Source organism: Pezoporus occidentalis, unplaced genomic scaffold, assembly GCF_034315485.1.
Source record: "Pezoporus occidentalis ecotype Australia unplaced genomic scaffold, CSIRO_AGI_Poc_V1 ctg263, whole genome shotgun sequence".
Lineage (NCBI taxonomy): Eukaryota > Metazoa > Chordata > Aves > Psittaciformes > Psittacidae > Pezoporus > Pezoporus occidentalis.
Genome location: NW_026914534.1, coordinates 359,540 through 384,051, shown reverse-complemented (window position 1 = coordinate 384,051; position 24,512 = coordinate 359,540). Strand labels below are relative to the sequence as shown.

At 44.2% G+C, this 24,512-nt stretch overlaps 1 protein-coding gene across 1 annotated transcript in view; it reads left to right on the top strand.

Annotated features, from left to right (window-relative positions):
• The window catches only part of GRIN2B (glutamate ionotropic receptor NMDA type subunit 2B), a 216,511-nt gene that overhangs the window by 157,584 nt on the left and 34,415 nt on the right, over nucleotides 1–24,512 (top strand). The gene's annotated exons all lie outside the window — the stretch shown is intronic.

The window sequence follows — 24,512 nt, the reverse complement described above, 5'->3', positions numbered from 1 at the left end:
GTTCTTGCCCTGATCTGACTCCAATCCAAGGTCTTCTCTGCAGTACAGGAGCTGGCCTCAGAGTGTGTGGGCTGCACGATGAGTAAAAAGGAATTTTCAGTTTTCATCCCAGAAAGTAGGAAGAGAGAGGGTTATACTACAGGAATGATACTACAAAGCAGCAAGGAGGCATTTCCTGTACTATGCATGATTTCCTTTGGCCAGGGGAAGGTTCTACTAGATTCTTCCCTTTCTTCTCTCTCTACTTACTTCCTGCTCTCTTTTTTTTCCTCCTTCTTTTCCATTTTCACTGGCTGGGTTTCTGACAGCAGCCCAGATGGGACTGAGGTAGAGCTGCAGACTGGCCTCTTGTGCACTCTCCTAAATGCCTTTTCAAGCAAGCTCAATAATTGATGAACACCTGGGTCCTTGTCTGTGCTGAAAGTGCACATGGTATTTAGTACATGGAAAAGCTATTTTGCCCATCAGAGCTCATCCCTGGAACTGCACCGTTTCCCCACAAAACCAGCTAATTGCTGTCAGTAGCTGTAGAGGAACCTTCTTTCTCCGATGATCTCAGCTGCTTGACTTCTTCCAGCCTAGAGCTTCTGCCTGCTCCTAGCACACAGCTCTTGACTTCCACTTGGCACACCAGAGCACAGTTCAGACTTCCTTCTTCAGTGGGTTTCTTCCTGACCACTTCTGTCCAGCCTGTCCTCTGCTACAAGTGAAACAAGTGCAGCAGGTCTCAGGTAATCTCCTGAGTTTCTGTGGCCTGGATTGTCATCCTGAGACATTGCACAATGGGATTAACTGCTCTTATCAAGGTGGAAGATGCATTGACACACTTATGGGTGCAGGAGGGAGTGGGAAGTCAGGGTTGAAATGTCTCAGAGAAGCTGGGGGAGGAAGAGGAGGTGGTGTGGTTTAACCCCAGCCAGCAACTAAGTACCATGAAGCCCAGTCGCTCACTCCCTCCCTCCTTCCACCCTCCAGTGGGATAAGGAAGAGAATCGGAAAGAGGTAAACCCGTGGGTTGAGATAAAAACAGTGTAATGTTTGAAATAAAATAAATAATAATGATGAAAAGGGAGATAACAAGAAGAGAGAGAGAAATAAAACTCAAGAAACGCAAGACACACACGATGCAACTGCTCACCACATGCTGACCAATGCCCAACTAGCAGCGATCAGCCCTTCCTGCTAATTCCCCGCATGACATTCTCTGGTATGGAATACTCCTTTGGCTAGTTTGTGTCAGCTGTCCTGGCTCTCCTCCCTCCTGGCTTCTTGTGCCTCTCTTCACTGTCAGGGCAAGGGAAAGGAAAGAGTCTTTGTCTTAGGGTAAGCACTACTTAGCAACAACTAAAATCTCAATGTTATCAACATTATTCTCATGCTAAATCCAAAACACAGCACTGTACCTGTTGCTAGGAAGAAAAATAATTCTATCCCAGCAGAAAACAAAACATTGGGTAAGAATTGTCATGCCAGGGAAGGTGCAAGCTATCGGTTTATCAGTCCCTGCTGAGCACATGGGTGAGATAGGGTAAGCAGGACTTAGTAGCTGGGGATGCTGCTGAGCAGGACAGAGGCATATGGACAAAACTAACTGTGGAGTAGAAGAAAGGGCTAAAATAGTTAAAGTGCTACAGATGGGATCTAAGGTGCACTGGCTGAACTGCTTACTCCTGTCAAGGACTGTAATGACAAGATGTGTCACAGGCCAGGGCTGTAGGACAGGAGGTCTGGTTCATGTTAATACCAGTCTATATTGTGCTGTCAGTGTGACAAGTGAGACCTCCATAAGGACAGGGGTGCTTGTTTCCCAAGACAAGGTAACAACCTCCTTTCTCCTGTTGCAGCAACACATTACATACCCAACCTTCCCCTTTTTTCCAAAAGGAGTTTACAGAAAGGGTGTTCTGTGAATGCACTATGTTGAATCTGCACCTGTAAAGTTGACCCAGGTAATATCTGCCAGATACTGGAGAAACATGAATGCCTGTCTTTAAAAAAGACAGGATCGGGGAAGAGGGGAAAGGAGCTTGGGAACTGTAGATTTATGAAATCACTGTTGCTTAACCCTGATTCTCAGAAAAAAATATTAAATAAATTATCAACCAATCTCTTTGTCAGCACCTGAGCAATAACAAGGAGACGTGAAAGTCCACAAAGATCTGTTGGGAACAAGATACGTCAGACCAAACTAATACCTTTGTGTGAGAGGGTAACAGGCAATTGTGGACAGAAGTGAAACTGAAGGTGTCATCTGCTTTGACTCCAGGAATGTTTTTACCATCTCTCTCATCATGCTTTGTTAACAATTTAGAGGAACCAGGTCTCAAGGAAAGCTTATAACAAATGCATACAAAATGAGTAAGAGTGTCAAAATGGAAGGGAGTGTGGACTAGGGTTCTGGGAGGGTCTGTCCTGTGCTCACTTCAGTTCAGTGTTTTCTTTAACAGCTTTGGTGATTGATGGAGAATTTGCATATCAAATTTAAAGATGACAACAAGCTGGGGGGCGACAACTGTGAATTTGTTGGAGAGCAAGGTTAGAATTCATAATGATCTTGGCAAATCGGAGATACACTCCGAAAAAGTGGGATGTAATTCAGTAGAAACAAGAGCAAACTATTGTACCTTGGCAGGAATAATGGACTACATAAATACAGTGCAGAGAAAGATCAACTAGATCACAGTTCTGTAGAAGAGGATTGAGAGCAGGATAAAAGAGGATCACAAGCTGAACATGATTGTGTGTTGTTGAGAAAGAGGCAAATGCTGTACTTGGATGTATAAATAGGAGTTTAGCCTGCAAGGCGCATGATGTAATCTTTGTACTCTGCTGGGCAATGGCAAGACAGAAAAACTGTGCAGTTCTGTGCATAGCTCTTCAAGGGGTATCTGGACAAACTGTAACGAGTCCAGGGGAAGAAGTGAAAATAACCAGGGGTGTAGAAAATAAGACGTACAAAGAGTGATAATAATGAATTGGGATTGTTTGGCTGTAAATAGAGAGGACTGGGGAGAAAAGGGGAGAGACTGGACAACAGGCAGTGAACTCTGAATCTCAGAGCTTCCCCATTTTCATTAATTCCTTTGACAGCACCAAGTGATAGCAGCAGTGGCTGTGTCAGTGCTCTTCCCTGGTCCCTGATGGATGAAGCATTTCCCTGAAGGGGTTTGTGTAGCTGGAAGTTCAGGTGGTTCCTCTTTGTTTGAACAGTTCCTTTGTACCATGGTCAACACAGTGGCACTGGAGGCTGTCAAAGGAAAGAAGGGGGAAGGGGGCAATTGGGCAGGGCTCACGAGGAATCTCTCCCACTTGAAACAAGTGGGCCATGAAACATCTAGGCCAAGAGGACACTTGGGCCCAAGAGTTGTTAGAACCACTCACAATGTGTGCTGTGTGCCAGCTGAGGTCTTCAAGGTGAGGTTCAAAGGTTGGCAGATCATCTTCTGCATACAATCTGTAACCCTGTGAGAGGGATAAAGGCTTCGTGTTAGTTTTCTATTTCTTTCTTTAAGTCGGACTTTCCCCTTTATTGACTGACTTGCCCTTATCATTGACCTTCCCTTTTTCTTTCATCTGCATCTTCTGTATGTATGTATGTGTCTTTCTATCTATAATCTATCTATCTATCTATCTATCTATCTATCTATCTATCTATCTATCTATCTATCTATCATCTATCACCAGTATGCATCCACAGTGATACAGCTTGTCTGTCTGTGATACTTCCAGTCTCTTGGACTTCTTGTACATGTCTTCTATGCTCTTCGATCCTGGCTACTGTAATTCCCCTGCACTTCCAGATCTCAGCTCTCATGTTTCATGTTAGTATTATGATGTCTTGTGTTAAGCACTGCAAAAATATTTTCCAAGAGGTCAGTTTCTCATAGTATTTAAAGGAGATGTTGCACACTACATGAAGATAAACTAAACATGCATATAGAGAGAATGGGAGATCTTAGGGGCAATAAGGAAGTGAAATACCTGTATTATAGCATAATGAATGATGCTTGTAACTTGCTGTCTGACTCGCTTGTTGTAAGCTGGGCTGGCAATTCTTGCAGACATTATGGATAAAGAGAGTTTGAAGGCTGAATCTCATGGTGTTCAAAATGATGTCTAGATGTCATTGGATGCTAGAGTGCCAGATTCTGGCTTTGCAAAGGAACTGGGAAACAAATTTATCCTACCATACCTGAAACTGTATCCCATTCATTCCTAATTTTCAAATTCCAAATGCATTTAGCGCATGCTGTCTTGACATTTATTTTGTTTTTTTTTTTTTTTTTTTTTTTTTGGTTTTTTTTTGTTGTTTTGTTTTGTTTTTTTTTTTGTGTGTGTGTGTTCATATGCTGCTGTCACATGCAATACTTTAAAAATACACTATGGGTCTGAGGCCCTGTGAAGTCTTTTACTAGCCCTGTCTGGTAATACTTAGGAGCTGTATAAAACAGCCTTGAAATGTGGAGGCAATATTTGGGCATGGAAGGACAGGGGTTTGTTCATACTCTTTTGAGAAGATCTGAAGTCTGTAGTTGGCGATAAAGGAGGCAGGCAAGAAAGCTCCTAGGAAGGCAGAAAACAGAAACACAGCATTTTTATGGATGAATGAGCTTTTATGCAGTTGCTTTTAAAAGGCAAAATTATATGGCCATTTGCACTGCCTCTTGATTGCTCGGTGCACCAGCTATTCTTTATGCTGCATGCCATTTGCTGTTTTGTATTTAACTTTGCAAAATATTCTGGGATGCAGTTTGCATGAAGGCGCCTGTATTAACACATCTGTATGGTTTTGCAATTTTAGAAGGGGCTCCAGGGGACCTCATTAACTTCCAGTGCTTTTTGCCCTTATTTCATGCCATCCTGGGTTAGCTGAACTCTAGACATGAGTAGGAGAGATGACAACTCTGTTGCAGCCTTTTTTGGTTCTTTTTCTCCCTCTCTCATGCTATGGCTACAACGTAAGCTTTGAAGGGTTATTATCTAAGTCATTGCATAGAAAAGTCTTTTGGGAGCCAAATTCACCTCTGGCATAAGTGGCTACAATTCCATTGACTTCAGGGTAGGATCACTGCTTGACGTCAGGGGTAAATTTTTGCAATGTAGATATGAAAATGAACAGTACTAAGGCATAATGAACTGGTTTCTGTCCCAAAAATGACCCATTCTTAGGCTTGGTTTGGCTTGTTGACAGTGCTGTGCTCCATCTTTGCATGTTAAGAGCCCTCTTTTCTGTTTGTTTCTGTCCTGGGAACTGTTTTCTTCTCCCTGTTGTCTTCCTTACAAATTCCTTCAGGTCTGCCTGTCTGCAATGGCACACTCCCATAAGCTGCATGTTCCTCACCCTCTGCTCCCACCTTGCAGCCAGTTGTGTGGAGTCCTTGAAGCTGTCATTGTTGAGACAAGTCTAAAATAGCTATCCCAGGCTGATCACTGCCACTAGGTCTTAGGTAGTTGTGGAAGACATAGACTAAAGTCCACAAATCCTGTTTCACAGCTATTGCAGTCCAGGACTCTCATATCTCCCTTATACAAGGGAGTAGAGACAGGGATGACTCATGGACGCCTGGTTTACATTAATATTACAAACCTGAGATATTTTAATCAACTAATACACGACTCCTGTCTGTATTTAGAGACTCACAACCCTTCTGGAGGGGACAGTTGTGTCAGCAGCACCTGGGATAGTGGGGGACAGTAGAAGTGCATGTTGGCAAAGCCTGAACTGATTGACTCTTATTGGCAAGGAACTATTTTTGGGAGCCAATGATGAGAACACCCTGTACTGCTGCAAGTTTGGTTCTAACTTGCAAGGTTATTATCTGGGAGTTTAATCTGAGTCTGTCAAGTGAGCAACTAGAGTCTAAAAGGGTGGGTTTTGTGCTGGGATAGGGGGAAGAAGTGGTGGGGAAAGACTCTTTTGAGGTACAAATGGAAGAAAATAGAAATCCATTTCTTGACTTTCTGCCATTTTTTCATTTGTGATTAAATATATATAAATTACTTCTATAAATTCAAGACAGATTTCCGATGTCTCTATGATCTTGTGGTGGTGAGGCAGAGGCAAAACTGTGACACTGAAGACCTATTTTTCCTTAGCCTAGGGGGTCCCTGAGCTCTCTGTGAATGAGCTGTGTTCAGGAGAGATCTCTTTGCCCTCTGTAGAGATGCAGCCGTACCTCCTTGGGTTGAGATGTGGCAGCTGTTCCTCAGTGCAAAGCCATTCTAACTGGCAGTTTAGGGAATAGGTGAAAATGGAGGAGTAATTAGAGAGACAAAGACTGTAATGAATAGCACTCCGGTTGCAATACAGCTATCATTCTCTGTCTTGCAAAAAAAACCCAGTCCTGGTTGGTTTGATTCATGAACTGTGCAGAACAAGCTTATGGTGATTTGATTGTTTGTATTACTGCAGTCTCTGAAAAGGCCTGTCATTAACCATTGCCTGTCTTGCTGGGAGCTGCACAGAGAGACCAGGATGATAGCCATAGCCAGTGAACACTTAAGGTGTAAATATGAGCTGAGAAAACATGGTCATACAGTTAGATGAGAGAGTCAATGCACGGGGAATGAAGGCAAGTTAAGAACAGCAGTTAATATCCAGGATTTTCTTACTGTGCATACTTCAGCAAAGTCTGTAAAGAGGTGGCGTATTTTACCCACTGATAGCAGTGAACATTTTTGCATTGATCTGCTAGAGAAATACAAGGGGAAAATGGGTGAACATTTGTAAATTTTGTGGAGTATAAGCATGACAGCATCCTAATTGTTGCAAATTATCTTCAGCTATCTGGGCAAAAGAAAGACTTAGGGTAAAGTATGGAGAAAAGCAATGACATAACTTCACTGGTATTCATTGCACCTCCCTCAAGTAGGCAGCCAAAATTGAAGTAAGCTACGTGGGTCTTAGAAAAACTGCTAAAGAAAGTGGAGCAGGTCACCACCATTCATATCTTGCTACTGACTGAGGGATAAAGGTATCAAGTGGCTTGGAAAAGAGGCACTTGATGCAACTGAAAAGGGAGGCAAAGGAAGACTGAAAAGAAAGGGGAGAAAATCATATCAGGCAAATGTTCTCTGAAACAGCCTTATGAATGGATTTGCAGAGAATGGAGGGCTGAGAGGCATTTGTAACAGCCAAAATGAAAAGATGTTAGAGTAAGGGAGAAAGCAATACCATGATAGTCTGTGAAGGTCAACAGTCCTAATCCCATACCTCAGATCTTGCTGCATTGCCCTTAGAAAAAGTCAGTCTGTCCAGCAGCAGGGTTTGCTTTCCTACACCCAGGAATTGAAGCACAGAGCTCTCCTTCACTCAGTCTTGCTGCACCACTTGCTGTATGTCATCGGACTTCTGGTTTTTGGAGATATTTTGTGCAGCTCTCATACAAGACCTGACTTTTTCTTAACCTGTAAGATCATGGGCACCTATGACAACAGCTTTACAGTATCACAGTTACAGAAGTGCAATAACCTTCTGCAGGAAGCAGAAAAATTGCTCTTAGATTCAGGTAATTTTGTGCATAGCGGAGCAGGGGAACCTGTCAAAAAATTCCTGTTTGTTCTCTATGTTAGTGTCTGCTCTGGTTGGAAAGTCTGCATTTTTTAGGAGGGAGAGTTCTGTAAAGTGAGAAGTGAGAAACCTGGAAATATACACGTATTTACCGCAGTGCTGACAGGCAGTGGTAATCACAGACAGGGAGAAGGTGATGGGTGGAAAGGGCTTGGTGCCACAGAGAAAGCAAACTGCAAGGAGCCTGACAATGCAGCAGGCACTTTGGGGAATCATCAGCTGAGACTACTGTGTGGGGTGAAAAATCCCAAGGGATCCCAACTGCGCAAATGCTGTTATGCTTTGACATCTGGATGACTATTTGTGGGAAGGGTGTTTTCATTTTCCACTCTGCTTAGAAGGAAGTGAGAATGGATGGATGGATGGAATGGGCTGGTTTCTCGTGTTCAGCGGTACACACCATGTTGACAGGGCACCTCCATCTATTTCTCTAGTGGATACTGCTGGCTCTTCTCCCTCTTCAAATTTCTCAGAGACAGGGTGCTTCTCCCTGTAATGCAAGAAGGCTGCCTAGGGAGGAAATGTATTTGTTTATGCTTATTGCGCAGGGTTCAGGTTAGAAACCATCCCCTCTCTCATTCCTGTTCAGCACACTTGTTCGCGTATATGCAAAGGCTGGGTTTTTTGATGTCTGTATGTAGACGTTGTTTTCTCACTATCAGTAAGGAGCATTTTCCCCAAAGTTTCTCTCTTCCCCAAAGGACACTGATGTAGAGCAGGTTAAGATGGTGATAAAAACACTCTGCAGAGGCATAAAAAAAGCTGTAGAAATTGCTGAAATGGAGGGAAGAAGGGGCTTTGGCTGGTTTCATTCATTTGAACCCAAAATTCTCATTGACGGCTTGCTTCCTACCGCAACTCAAACAGCAGCCAGCATCTTTGTACATAGAGGAGAAAATAAAACTAGTGAAACTGAAAGAGGGGACTTCTTTGACCTTTTAGCTTTCTGAGGAAGTGAAAAATCTGGGACATACTTCTGAAAGAAAGATCTCCAAATCTCTGTGAAGCGTCATTGCATGCCAGTGCACAAAAAATGTCCTACTCTGACCACACAAGTGGTTCTTCAAATCTGACGATGCCGGCCGTGGGCTCTGTATGTGTGACAGAGTGTGCTCCCACAGCTCTGCAAGAAACTGACTCTTGACTGGATATTCTGAGGGCTGTTTAGCTTTTCTGGATAGGTTGGAAAACAAACAACTAGCGTGTGGTTTTCCTGGGGCATGACATATTTTATGTGGCTATTACCCCTCAAACTACCATCCTACATGGGTAACATAAGTGGCCGATTTTATACCCTGTTCCCTATAATACCCACGTTCAAACCAGTGTTTTTCAAGTAGTCTAGAAAAGATCCAAACTTTATTCTTTGATATCTCATACAGACTTGTGAAATCTGTAGTTCTGTGGGTGTAGACACAAATAATTCTGCATGGGTACAGGATCCACAAGCTGCTGAGCCTGAAAGAAGCTGTCAGTATGGTAACAGCCTCTTCCAAGCCATGTAGCAGGGATGAGGGTAGAGGAGTGGCTCCAGGGTTTTGGAGGGTGATCAGCTGACCCTTCTGCTACTTGGCTTGGGGGCAAAGGAGCAACCAGGATCGGAGCTGGGACCTGACCTCTGTCTGCAACAGATCCAAGCAGTCCCCAGAAAGGAGCCTCAAACCTGCACCTAGGTGTTCTAGGCCTCTTTCTTGAGTGTGACAACAGACTGGGAGAACAGTGGGACAGCTGCAATGAAAAAGACTCAGCATTAGAAGTATATTTGGTTAGCTGTGTCTCTGGTGTGTCTCTTTTAAAGGCTGGTTACCTCCTCTAGCCTCCCAGCAAGGAACATTCTTGGCTTTGGAGTTTGTGCAGCTGTACTAACACAGATCTGTATTATATCAGTTCTGGTCTCAGGGTGAAAACCAGCCTACTGTGCTGCCTGGGTCAGGGAAGAGAAGGGGATGGTTGTGTTTCCAGTTCAAACTCTGGTCATTTGTCTTCTTCCAGCCCTCCAAGCCATGCCTCTGTTCTTTCCCTTCTGTGCCCTGCGTACTGCAGCCAAGTCCCTCGTGTGCTTTTCTGCATCTCTGTCCTTTAGTGGCTTTAAATATTATTTTATGTAGAACTTACCCCTTGGGGAATATCTAATGAATGCAAAGGAGGGATACTGTGAGAGAAGGATTACTAAGCAGTCCCTAGAGCGCTCAGTATTGTCTACTGCTGAGAGGCAGAAACTGCACGAAAAAGCCTTGTCCTGGAAAAAAGATGAATGTATAAAAGAACACATGCACACATGTGCACACAAACACACACACATAAACACAAATAAAAAATTGGCAACTGAACACAAAGAGAAAGAATGCATTTGCACCAGCCAACTGATTACAGAGCGAGCTCTATTCAGTCAACGAATTTGCTTTCTTTTGACATAAGACACCAGCATTTTTACCAACCTGCCATCCAGAAAATGCTGCAGAAAGATATATAAGAATGCTGGAGTGGTCTGAGATGCTGCATGTAAGAACAGCCTACCATGGGTTGAAGGACAGGTTGTATGCCATTGGGAAGATGAGTTTCCTGAGGTTTACAAACACAATTGAATTTGCCCACTGATTTAAGTGTTAAGAATCTACTTGTAGACAGAATGTAGGAAAATCTGGAACCTTTTTGCTGTTATGATTGATATTGCTTGAACTTTAATCATATGCAAGAGGCAGCTGAGCTTGTTGAATTCATTAATTGCTAAGGCGTAACATATTCATTTAATTGGATTCTCTGCTAGATAGAGACATATTTATATGTATTTGTATATGTGCTTAGTGTATATATTTAGCTCCACAAAGACTGATATTAATGGAACGTTAAGGGTCCCTGGTGAAATAATCAGTAGACTGGAAGGGATAAATGTTCAGTTGTAAGCATGATTGTTTCTGTCGCAAGAAGGGTAAGGTCTGGCTTACTGGATATTCTTGGCACAGCAGAAAGGCAGGCAGGGCTAAAGTTGTCACTGAGGTAAACTTGCACTTGTACGTGCCTTGGGCTGCTTGTGGCAGGCTTTACACATGGCAGGCCAACTCCCCATAGTGCCTGTTTGTCATTAAGGACTGCTGATCAGCCAGTCCTCCAAGACTGTTTCTTCTGTCCAGGTCTTGGAGGTTGTCTCCATTTCTCTGTGCAAGACAGCATTGCGTTGGTGAGCCACAGCTGTCTGTGGCAACTGCGTAGCATCTTTGGAGGCATCCTACCCTCTGAGGCTGCAGACTCCCTCCCACCCATATGTGACCTATGTGTGTGGAGACTTACTGCATGGGGTCCTGAGGTGGCAGAAAGGCTGATTCAGAGCCAAGAGGAGGAGCTGAGGCCTGGGGCCTCATCTGACCGAGTTTTATGTTAACTATGGGAAGTGAGATGGGACTGCTTCGTGGAGGCTGGAAGGGGCAGGGCTGAGTGCCGCTGTGCCCAGCTCAAGCATCACTTTGCTCCCTCTTCCAGAGAAGGTATCTTCAGAGAGCCAGGAAAGACAGCTGCCTGGTCACTTGTGCCACTTCAGCTTCCAGAGCAGCTGGAGAGGACTCAAAAATGTGCTCTCAAGCTTTAGTTAATCTCCTGATCCCAAACTAGTCCTTAGCAAGTACCATATAAAATCCCGCTGTTCCTTTCACAGCTGTCGATCTACATTCCTGACCTGCTGTACCACCTCTTTGTCATTAATCAGCATGATTTCCATTGCTGACTGCCGGCATGCATGGCTGCTCTGCAGGAACAATTACCCTTCTACATCAAAGATTCTTCCTCTGATGTGGGGCATGAGGAGTAGCCCTTGTAGGTGCAGCCCTGAGCTGCACAATTTCTTCTGGGATGGGTGATCTCAGGCATCTCCTTAATATACTTTTTTCATTGTTCCCAGCTGTTAGGTCCCTGTTCATCCCTCTCGCAACACGGGGTGGATTATTAAGAGCCTTTTATAGAGGGAAAACTGAGCTTTGGAAAGCTTCAGTGGCTTGCTTGAGGTCACAGAGTAAGCACAGGACAAATTTACAGCCAGCACTTGTGTCTCTTCACTCCTGGTCATTTGGGGAGACAGCATCTGCGCTCTGCACAGCTGCTGCAGCTGCTTAGGGCAAGTGTGCTCTGTGAAACTCAGCTACACATTGCCTGTACTGGCTTAGGCTTGTAATGGTAAATCCACACCACGCAGAGCAGCACCACAGGGATGCAGCAGCACGGTGTGGTGCAAATCCTGGCAAGCTGCCTTGGCTCTCAGCCCTGCTGGGCTAACACGGCTAGATGATATCTGGGTTGCAACTGGTTTGGTGTCCCCATGCCATCTACCCCTACCCTCATGCTTCTACTCTAAGGTTACACAGACTAGACAGGCATGGTCCTGTCCATACCTAGCCCTCTCTCTTAGCCTCTTATAAGCATATTGCTGCAATGTGAGAAATCTGCCTGCAGCATAATCTGCCTGATTAGTGCCTTCCTTTCCTCTCACCTTCTGGGCACCATGACCACGAGGCACCTGCCAGCTTCACCCTCTTCCACCTCTCTCCAATGCTCCCTTCCAATTTGGCTTCTGCTTCCTTTGCCTTGTTCAACCCCTTGGCAAGGTCAGTGCTGCCTCTTTCATCATAAAATTGGATTGCATAATCTCTATTTTGGTTGATTGGTTTGCTGTCCATCGCCCTTTTTTTTTATTCCTCTGTCCTCTGCCAGTGCATGGTGATTTATGGATATCTCTTTCTCCATCATCACTGGTACTTTCTTGGCCCATTTATTGGTTTTGTAATAACTCGCGCACAATTGTATAAGCAATTACAAACAGAAAAAAAACCAAAACAGTGATTTCATTTTTAGCTTCTGAAGTCAAGCTAGGAAATGCCAGTCTTGTTTCCCAGGGCACCTTAATACTGTTCCTTCAAGTTTCTTTACAGCACAGGATTGAGGCAGGGACCCTGTGGAGAGAGTTGTATGTACTCATTAATTAAAACTTGAATCAGAATGTCCACACACAAGTGGGATGGAAGAAAAGCTGAAAAGGAAACAGTAAACCTGCCATTTCCTAATATTTCAACCTAAATAAAGTTCCTTTTGTGTAGTTCGGTTTATGGGGTTTTTCATGTCTGTGTGTGTTTTATTTTACTTTTAAGGGGAAAATGCAAGATCTTTTCTGCAGAAATACACTGTTCATTCTCGTGCATGCTGAACCTTCAGCACTGAGTCTGACTGCTCAACCCAGTGACTAACCTGTACTTGTTCCACAGGCAGTAATGACAGATCAAACTGGTTTGCCTTTCTTCTGCATCCCACATGGTGGAGTGCAAGTGACCTTTTTACAGTGGAGTGTGTCTAAAAGATAGAGAAGAACCTGGGCAGGTTGTTCACTTTTGTGGGCAGCCTGATCAGGCTTTTGGCTTGCGCTGCCAAAGCTGAGGTGTTCCTTGTACTGACTGTGGGGATGTCCCCATGGATTTATGCTCAGATGCTGTTTGGGCTCTCTGCCATGATTTCTGCAAGAAAGTGACAGAAAAGAAATTACGATTATTTAACAGGTTATAATGCAGTTAAAAGTGAATGAAATTTGATGGGCCAAAGTAAAAATCATGTCCTTAGCCTCAGGGTTTTTATCCTGCTGACTTTCAAATGTCTGTTGCAAGACATGGAGATGTTGGCTTTTAGCAGGGAACCAGCCTGAAGATTGCTGGAATGGAAAATGTCAGAGAACTAAATGAGTCTTACTACTTACTCCCCTTTTAATAGAGGTAACTACACAGTATACACACATTTAAATAACGTGTATGAAGTCATCCAGCTAATTCCAGACTTCAAGAAGTCATTCCACATGTGGACTTACATGTGTCACGAAAGAGCTTTTGCAACCTGCTCAGCCTTTGCTTCATGTTATGTCTCCAAGACTGCCTCTGTCATGCCTGTTCTTCTACTTTCAGGTTGCAGAAAGAGAATGGCACAAGATCTGCTTTGTGTTGACATGATTAGGAACAAAATAACAGATAAATCCCTTCATCAGGGACTGTAGTGGTAGCGCAAGGGGTAATGGGTTCAAACTTGAGCAGGGGCAGTTTAGATTGGGTATAAAGAACAAGTTCTTTACTGTGAGGGTGGTGAGGCACTGGAATGGGTTGCCCAGGGAAGTTGTGAATGCTCCATCTCTGGCATGTTCAAGGCCAGGTTGGACAGAGCCTTGGGTGACATGGTTTAGTGTGAGGTGTCCCTGCCCATGGCAGGGGGGTTGGAACTTGATGATCTTAAGGTCCTTTCCAACCGTAACCATTCTATAATTCTATGATTCTATGAAAAATAGGCGTATCTGAGTTCCACTGGGTTGAGAGAATGGGAGGATTTTATATTCTTAAGGTCATGCTCCCTAGAAAGCAGTGCTTGGCTTAACGCTTCTTTGCCAGCTGGGGCTGGCAAATAAATAGCTTCCTTTCTCCTTCCCAAATTGTTGATTTCAAGGTTACCTCTCTCCCTATCTAGACTCAGGTCTGATTATACTCCTTTTGCGTATAGATGACTTGCAGCCCAGATGGCCTCAGCTGGGCCTTTGGCAGTTCTACCTGGACTATAATCCCAATCATTTTAGGATAACTGCTGCTGGGGTGTGTGTCTACACCTGTGTATGGGACGGGAAAGGAGCAAAGTCTTTGGCAGAGCCATTCTCTGCTGCTCACAGAGTGCTCGCTGGCTCCAGCCAGCATGGCACATGTGCAGTCACCAGTGGGCTCCATCCAAGGGTCAGGTCCTCTCTGCAGGTTATGGGTAGGGCTGGCGAGTCCTGTCCCATGCCCTGCCCAAACACATCAGAGTGCCATGGTTTTCAAGCAAAACTCAATGCTCGGCTGTAGTAGTGGGTCAGCTGGGGGTCCTGCAGCTTGTGGGCTCTCATTCTGGAGCCCTCATCCACCAGAGAGGCTGATGCATGAGCTCTTAAGGCAGAAGTCTCCAGTGGGGGAGTACAGCTCAAACCAGCTGGGAGCCCTGGGCCAGCCTGGCAGCCTCTCCCATTGGAGGGGCTGGTCTGCAGCAGCACAGACAGAAGTACCCTGGCAATGCTCGCTGCTGGTGGAGATGCGCAGCTCTGATACCACTGTGTTTTTGACCAGCACTTCATTTGAGAACAGAGGTGAGGTTATCATCTGGGCACTGCTGGGATGAGGACAAAGCACCCAGCCCAGCCCTAAGTCAGTGGGAGCTGAGATGGGGTGGAAATCAAACCATGAGTTACTCCCCCATCTCTGCAGGTTGCACATGCCCCACTGCTTGCGCCAGTCTCATTCTTGCAGCTGGTCCTGGCATGTGGCAGCAGAGCAACAAATTGAAGATATGATGGAGGCAGTGGTGAGGAGACAAGTCTGTGCAGTGGGGACTGTGTCAGTGGTTGCATACCAGTGACGGGGGCGAGGACCATAGGTGGGCAGGAGTTGGGGTACTGATGAGCTGGGGCATGAGGGACCACCGTCTGTTTCTGATCACACAGGGGAGGTGGGAGCTGCCTCTGCTTCCCTTCTGTCTCTTGTGCCCTCTGTTTAGTTGGGAACATCTGAATAAGTGAAAGAAAGAAGGAGGGAGGGAGAAACTGAGTCAGGGTATGAATTTATCTCCATGCCTTCTCCATAGAGACAGGCAAAGAAGACTTTGGATTTGGAAAGGTGCAAGGATGCTAGAAAGCAGCCCCCTTAACAACACATGGGGGAGAGGGAAAACAGCAAGGGTGTCCTCGGTTGCCTCTATCCCACAGCTTTGCTTCCCATCTGGCCCCTTTGCAAAGCTAGAGAAGAGATCTGGCAGAGAACCAGGGTGCAGAGCAGAGCTGGGGTTTCTACTAGTTTGGAAATCCAGTGACAACTTGGAGCAGTGGCTCAGTTGTCTGATCCTTGGGACAGCTTCTGTGCAGTGTATATGGCCCCCCAACATATGCGAGGTTTGGGGGGCATGCAGACATACACTCTGAAGGTGTAGAGGCGGTGGGGCTGGCTGTGGCTATACCAGTGTGAAAACAGGGCTAGGATCCATACAAAGGGTGTGTGGCCAGTGGAGACAGCATTTGCAATTGCCTGCCCAGAGCTCTTAGTGGTGGGAGAGAAAAGAAACAGGAACATGCAGATGCGTAACTGCCTTCCATGAAATCTTGCTCCCAACGTGCAGTAATTCCTCCTCCAGAGGCACATTCCTCCCCTTTTCACCAGCAAGAGAAGAGCTGAGCACCCTGTGTAGGAGCGTGCATGGGGCCGTGCCTCTCTCGGCAGGTGTGCGTCTCTGCGTGGGGGCAATGTGGGGCTGCTGTGCAGAGGGCAGTAGCTCTGGCTGGTGTATAGAGGACGGGGAGGCGTTTCACTCGCTGCGACACCCCCCGGTGAAAGTTAAAGGATCTCTCTGGTATTCGCAGAGATGCTTTTCAATGCGACACCTTTGGTTTTGCTTGCACAGCTCAGAAATCAGAAAGGTTTAGGCAGCCCATCCCCTCTCTCTTAATGTCGCCTCCTCTCCTAACTCTGCTGGGACATGCTTCAACATTTAGTTTTTCTCAGCACAAGGAAACATTTTTGACCTTCCTCTGGCTATGCGTTTTTAAACATTCCTTCAGCCTCAGGTCCCAAGAGGTGCTGGGAAAGGTATTTGCTCTGTGTAAAGAGTAGGTGTCACTGCACAGGGGAACACACATAGTGGTTTTGTACACTGCTGCACAGGACCCATTTATCAGGTAAAGATCTAAACCATCTCCCAAGCTGCGGTGTGACTTGTCAAAGCGCATCTCTCCCTCTGTGTATCATGCTTTAAGGGGAAAAAAAGTCTGAGTGAAAGAAATGAAAGCTCAGCAAAATGCAAACCAAAGCCCAGCACTCAACAGAGAAAGCCAAAGGGAAAAATCATTAGATAGGGCATTACATGCATGGACACGTACTAGATGCAGACACACACCTGCACAATGCGGATGCACTCCTAGAGACTGCAAAATGCTTTCATAAAGTGTTTAGATACCTATTATGCACATAAAAATAAGTTTTGCTTTAAACCTTTGTGACTCCCAAACCCCCTGTGACAGAAAACATGCAATCTTACCAGTATCCTTGCCCCATTTTCCTCTGCCCCATGGTTCTGCAGAGGGCAACAGTAAAGATGCTCAGGGTGAAATCTTCTTTCACCTTAGATGAGCAATGATGGAGCAGGATAAGCTTCCTAGCTTTAGGTTTTATTTCCCAGACCAGAATCAGACTAGACCAACATTGCTAGAGTTTGGGACATTGTATTAAGCTCCCCTCTCTTCACATAGAGACATTTCAGAAGGGCATAATGGCCATAAGGATGTAAAATTATTGAAGTAAGAGCCTGAGTCAGGTGCTGTCACTGCCTGCTAGCTGGAAGTGGCTTGTGTTGGATGGTTCAGTCAGGCTGCAGTGTTTGTTAAGATACAGATTTTTTTCTTATTCTTCCAAAATCCTAACACCTGATTTGCATCCTCTCGAAGCTATAGCTTTGCCGAGTTACATCCTCCAGACTACTCAGATCACAGCCCACATTACCATGAAAAGCTTCCTTTAACCTCTCTCTTCACGTCTCCTAATTATGCCTGTGCTGATTGCAGTCTGCACTTGCATAAATCATGGTTATGTGTACACCAGGTAGCATTGAGGACCTTGAGCAAATATGTCCCCCTGGAAACCATGCTGCTCCTGCATAAGCCAGCCTTGCCTGGATGGACTACTACCACTATTACCAAGAACACCATCTGCCAGAGGAAGCTCTCAGGTGATCCTCGCTAGTTTTATGCCTGTAGTGAACTCTTGGTACCTTCTGGTTTGGAGAAATGATTTACCAAGGCAAACACTTTGGCATTCTCACAGCTCTGACCTTTCTGTGACACCAGTGGAGCTCCATAGGCTTTGCAGAAATCAGAAGCACTCAAAGCATATCTCATTAACCTTCTCAGGCTAATCATGGCAGGGGACAGGACCTCAGCAACTGCAAAAAGCATTTAAATGCACTAGGAAAGAAATGTTTCAGCAAAACCAGCAAGAGCTGTATAAAAGCCAGACCTCAGTGAGCTGGGGGACTGTGTTTCTGCAAAGAGCTTTTATTCCCAGAATGAGTTGTAAACAAGAGCAAGTACTTCACCCTGTCTGTATTCTAAGCCAAGCCTTTCTCTGGCATATGCTAGGTGCTGTATAAATATAGAGGGAAGAAAATTCCACCATCTCCTGCAGCCTACATGTTTAATTGAAAGGCTATTAGAAGCAATTCCTGCTTCTGCAGGTGCAGTGAAGAAAGCAGCCCTTCCCCAGGTGGTTATGAAAGGTGAACTTGAGGTTCAGGAAGGAGTGTTGTTTCTCTGTTAATTAATTTTGCTTGTGGAGCATTCACAACCATTTCTTGTCTGCTTTGGCTGATGTGGCTAATTAATCACCTTGAGTGTCTGTAAACAGGAGATTTTCGCTCTCTATGGCATCTCTTCTACACCTGCTGTAGACCAGCCTATGTGAGGATACAGACCTGTAACATCACAGGAATGATACATTTGGTAATGGCTGTGATGTTAGCACTCTTAAGTGTGAGAGTTGTGACTTAATCAGCTTGGGTGAAGCCTAAGAAGAATGTTCTCTTCTCAAGGCACTGGAGAAGGTTTTGCTGCTGAATGGGGGAATTATGAGCCTAGGAGGTAGAGGTATCAATGGCAAGAGTATATGTGATCATGTGGGTTAGCTGGGGAACAGAGATATAGTGGTATATATGAGTTTTTACATCTGCAGGCTGAAAAGTCAGGGAGAAAAGGTTTTCCACAGAATTCTTCCTCTTGCTTCTGCTTATTTAAGACACTGGACTGGAAAGGCTCATTTGGTCCCATCCCTACTACTCAAGGAAGCAGCATCATATAGCTCTATATGAACCAGTTGTGTTTCTTCTCAACCCCATTTTAGTTGTTTTCACAGCTCCTTTTGGGCAGCTCTTCCAGAGCTTCCCTCCTCTGATGCTTAAAATCCACTGTATTTTCAAGGCAAATTTCATCACAACCTGTTGTTCTTGTACCAGCATTGGTCTTGTGCTTTAAACCCTCTTTTCTCCTTCTGTTGTGCATCTGTCCCCCCTTTATTTATACAGAGCAGTCATATTCCTTCTTGGCTTTCATTTATCTAGGTTAAACAAGCTTTGTAATCTTCTCCTTTAAAGCAGGCTCTCTATTCCCCTAATCACTCGATCCAAGGCTATTTCTGATAACTAGCTTTTCTGTAAGATTCCTAGCTGCTTTGTCCAAACCAAGTGTAAAATAACATGACCTGATGCCTGTTGAATAATTTTGGGGTGAGGAAATGTGTCAGCTATGAGATCTAGAAAAAAAGACACAAAGGTGCTGATGTTAAAATTTGCATTTATTTTCCACCTATCTCTAGAAAACGAAAGTCTCCCATAATTACTTAGTTCCTGATATAATTTCTCTTTAGTAACAGTAATGACATCTCTATCCAGACTGAAAACCAAGCCTGTGGAGAAACAATAGATCTCTGTGGCTCAGTCCTGGTGAAATATCTTGCACCAGCCTTCCAAAAACTATCTCACTCCCAAATGATTTCACTTTATTTATTTCTTCACAATCTACTGCAGCATTAAGGTTACAATAGCATCCCCCAGGTTTACCTTTATTTTTATATACCGCAAGCAGTGCATACTTCCATTGGCAGTGTCCCAGTTATAATGACTATTTCTATGGCGTTTCTATTATTCCTAAAGTAGCTCTTTTCAGGTCCTGCCCAGCTGTTCTGGTTTTCCTATGTCCTCATTCAGGATCTGTATGAATAGTACTGACAAGACTTATTTCTCCCTGAACTCTCCCTGCTTCCCAGAGGGGTTAGGTATGCTTTTCCATCAGCTGTATTACCCATAACACTGCTATTTTCTGCCCACTGCCCAACATCCTACCTTTACCTTTTCTATATTTGATCTTCTCTTTTTCATGTATTGAAATCAGGTGCAAAAGTTACATAAACTTTTTCCAGATAACTGTCTGACAGCAAAGATAAAAGAAGGGAAATTTTTACATTTACACCATTCACAGATACATGCTGTGTATGTTCCCTCACCTAGGTATAGACACACATCTCTTTATTTCCATACTATTTGTGAACCTCAAGGCCTTTTCTGTGTTTATCTACCCAGTGAAGCCCAGAGGTGAAAACATAGTGTTATCTCCATTTGCTACAGTGTGGAGCGGATAAGGGTGTAGATTAGACTCCATTGGTCCTTGGTGGAATAGGAGATTTCTGCTTTCTAATCCATCACTTGTGTTATTGCCTTAGTGCTTCCCCACTGAAATGAGAAAGCCCCTCAGCTTCTGGGGAAAAAAAGTAAATCCCAAACACATAATAAAGCAGAAAACATTGACCTGGGAAAATTAAGAAAGCAGTTGAAGTCCTGAGTGAGTTTGGGATGGTCTTTGTTTTAGTCTGTAAATGAAACCAAATCCCTTTTCTTCCTTTTGTATTTCTTCTATACCAGGAGTGGCAGGAGCTGACAGAAGATTTTAAATGAAAAGAGGGTGGTGCAAGACACAGTGCAAATGGGAGTCTGAATGAAATAAAAACTGTCAAAAGACTTTGCCCAGATGTACCCCTCTTGCAGCCTCCTGAAAAACAGGCATCTGAAGGTTCAGGCTTTCCCTTGGACCTTCACCCTAAATATGAATGCAGTGCCTCTGAGCATTTTGTCAAAGAAATGTGTCAGAACATTTTTGGTTTTATCCAGAATTGTATTCTGTTGCCTACTCCTTAAAAGTCAAATTTCTTGAAGGTGTTGGTTTTCCATCTATTGACATTATTTAGAGGTTTTTCCAGATGCTCTTATGTTTTGAAGTCCTGCCTTAGCATACTAAGAGGAGTTCAGAGATAGATTGACTTGCCAGTCTTTAGCGAGAACAAACAATTTTGGAAGTTCACACAAGTAGATTGTGCTTGATCATACTACCCATCTGCATAAGGATTTTGTAAATGGTGAGACTGGCGCTGGATGTTTCAATAGGCAGTTGCTTTTCCCAGTGTAGCGTGCAAGTTATCCACTGAATGAGACTACCAGCTCCGGTGTGTTATAAATATCTTTCTGACCTGATAACACTGAAAAGAGCACATGTAGAAGAATAAGGAAATATATTCTCCTGGTGTAAATTGCAGCAAGGAGATTTAGGTTATACATCAGGAAAAAACCCACCTTTTTAATGGGAAGGATAGTTAAGTACTGGAATAGACTGCCCACAGATTCTGTGGGCCCTCTGTCAGTGTAAGAACAGGTTAGACAAACATCTGCCACAAATGGCTGTTACAAAACTTAGCTTCCCTTGGGAAGAGAAAAGCTTCTGTTAAGAGTTAGTTTCGGGGAACTAATGCAATACACCTTTCATTAAAGATGCGCATTAACATACTGCAGAACACTTTTGTTCTGGCTGCATTACACCATGGTTAAGGCAATTTGCCAGGCTGCTGGAAGCCTTTTGGAAGGCTCTTACTTCATTTCTCCCTGCATAGGCAATCTTGCCCTTTGTCTGCATGGGATAGCTTATATACTTAGGAAAACCAAAGGTATATATGATTGACTTTTTGCGCTACAGTAGTTCTCACTTTTTTACTTTGCAAATGTATTGGACTTCTGGTTCCAATAGCTTCCTATCCAAAGTAAGATCTCGTATTTAAGGTAAAAGTTGGCTGCTTCTCTCCCTCAACGCCTCCAAATTTATCCCTAAACAGAAGTGACTTACCTTTCTTGATAAGATCAGACAAGTTACAGACAGAACAAGGGGAAGTTAAGGTGAAATTCTGGCTCTTAGAAGCCCTGCCATGACACATAGTAACATTCCTATGGATTGGAGAATGATTAGAAAGGAGGTTTCAGAGATCCCTAGTATCCTTACTTCTGCTGATTCTGCAACCCTCCAGGGCTCCTAGTGGGGGTTTGAATGACTAGACTCTGATCGAAGAACGCCCAGTAGGTCTTGAAACTGCAGGGTGACCAATATGTAAGATGCCTGGGCAAGCACTCAGCAAAACCTTAGTAACAGCAGTTCACAAGCTGTTAATACCAAACACCCTGAGACTTCAGAAGTGCCTTGCTCTGATCTGCACAGCTTGGCAGGTTATATTCTTTAAGAGAAGGCATCATTATGGGGACAAGTCTGTGACATTTAATTCTGTTGCAGCTAACCTCTGTCCCCACAGTGAATTGCTCCTTCCCTCTGATGGCAGATTATCTAGCATATGATGCACATTTGTATATTCTTTCTCTTGCATTGTCTCCAACCTCTGCACATGTGGTTTTTTTTACTATCCATACTGTCCTTGCCCACGTGTTGTTTAAGCCTGGTCGTCTTACTACATGCATACATATTTGACCCTTGCATGTATGATCATATAAAGAAGTCTGCCCTGTCTTAATTAAGAAAGCTTTTCTGACTTTGCTTATACGTATGTGTACATGTCTGCAGGTATAGGGCATGCCTGATTGTTAAGGTTAGCAATGAAATGTAATATTTGCATGTATTTTTGAGACATGCCAGAGAGTTAATTCTGTTGCAGGCCTGTAACCTCTGTTCCCATCAATGATTTAGATGATTGCTCCAAGTTTGCTGATGACACTAAGCTGATGGCAGATTGCTGCCATCCAGCATACAGGCTGAGAGTGCACATTTGTATATTCTGCATCTCTCTTGCATTAGTCTCCAACCTCTGAGAGCATGTGGTTTTTTTTACCAACACTGTGCCCTTGTGGCTATAAGGCCAATGTCCTTGCCCACGGTGTTGTTTAAGCCTCCTTCGTCTTACTCTGCCCTGGTGAGACCCCATCTGGAATATATTCTGGGCCCCTCACCCTGCTGCAGAGAGTATGATCATGATTAAGGGAGTGGAGCATCTCCCTTATCTTAATCTTTATAGAAAAGCTTTTATAAGTGACTTTGCTATATACGTATGTGTACATGTCTGCAGTGGCAAACAATGATAGGACAAGGGGTGCCTGGAACACAAGATTGTTAAACTTGGTTAGTGAGGGTGACAATGAAATGTAATATTTGCATGCCCGCCTATTTCCTGTGTAACGTTACATGTTCCTGCTCTGGCAGTTAATTCTTTTGAAAATACTGTGATACTGTGATGCCACAGTTAATTTGAAAATTTAGGTCAGAGCATTCCCTTACATCCTGTTTCCTTCTCTTTGGACTATTTAGAATGATTTTATTGGGATAATAAGGAAAGGATGTGTACTACTGTATTTGCAGGTTAGATGCTTCATCACGCTGGAGGCTGTGGCAAGACTGTCACTCTTACCCTAATTTCATAATGTTGTCCGTGTAGTACAACACTGTGAAACGTGCCTGGCACACAGCCTTATGAACTCCCCTTTCTGTCCCAGAGAACTTCTTGGTAATTACGCACTGGGTTTGCCTATCTGATCTAATTTATCACTTAGGGGTTTATATCGTGCCTGTTACTGTGATATCTAAGTGCTGCTGAGATTCTGCAAGATGTCTCTTTCATCAACCACTTATTTCTATGATAAGTTAATGTTACTAAGCTGGGCTGTTCTGTGCAGTATCTTAATCACTGGTCCCTACTGAGCTGCGGTCTGTGCAGTTGTTCTACTTGTCTGTTGGTTTCACCAAACTGGTTTTGGGGATTTGAGCTCAGTTTCTTGAGGGTTAAAGTTGAACTGCAGAAATCTCTGGCTCAGATGATGATGAATTGAGCTGCTTGGTCAACAAGTGAGAAGCCTAGGTCTGAACAGACCTTGAAGGAGCTCTTTATTCCCTCAGAATGTACTCTCCACATCCAGGCTTAGATATTAGTTTGAGTACAGACCATCTGCTGCTCTGGACAACACTACCTGTCATTCGAGGACACTTTTTGGGGCCACTGGTTTCCAAGTCCACCTTTCACCTGCTGCTCGAAATGTAGTTAAAAATTAAAACAGCCCCTCCCTGCCCACTCAAGTAACAAAACACAACAAAACAGAAGGAGAGAAAGAAAGAAGAAAACTAGCTGTTCACCCTGCTTTCTGATCCAAGAAGCATGACTCTGTAGGTGGAGGGAACATTAGGGGCAAGATCTCCTTGACATGCTTATCACCTTGGGAAACTAAGACCAGCTGCCCAGCCACTTCACCCCATTTTTACCAAACCCACTGCCTTGCTATCCCTGGGGTGCTGTGTTCACACTGCAGGGATGGATGGGGAGGCTGCTGTCTCTGGGTGATGTTTTCTGCCTTTCTTCTCCCTTCACAAGCCCCTGGCGTGGATTTTTCTTTCATGGCCAGATGAAGCATTTGTTTGTTTTGAAGGCGACAAGTGTTTTATGTGAATTCTAGCTGCTCTCAAATGCCAAACCCCAGCTGGGCTTTGAGTTTCACAGAATAACTGCTGACACCTAATGAGCCTCTAATAAGTGCTTCCCCCTCCCATCCTGTCACTTAAATAAATAAATGACTGAAATTTGGGGGTGGTGGGAGGGGTATTGGATTGCAGTGGCATGAAGATTTTCTGTTTACCCACTAAGCAGGTACCCTTCTCAGGGCAGTCGTGCAAGCCTTCCACACACCTACACTGCTTTTGCCATCAAGTCAACATGTCTCAGCCCTGTCCTAAAGGGCTTTCTTTGAGGATGGAGCAGGAGAATTCCTTCTAAAGACCAGTTAGTTTCTTGCCCTCTCAGCTTCAGCTGCCAGCCATGGTGCTAATTAGTGTCAACTGTAATGGGGGGAATTCAGAACAAAGGCAAGACTTTGATAGTTGAAAGCTTAGTTGATGTTCCAGGGTTTGTTTGTTTTTTTTTCCTGGATTTTTTGCAAGGAATGATCTAACATGTTCAGTGAATGTGTTACACATATCGTCTCTTGAGGGAATGGAGTGGCTTCAAAAAACTCTTATTTGTGGCAGTAAGTATAAGGCAACTGAGTTCCATCCCCCTTTTCTGAC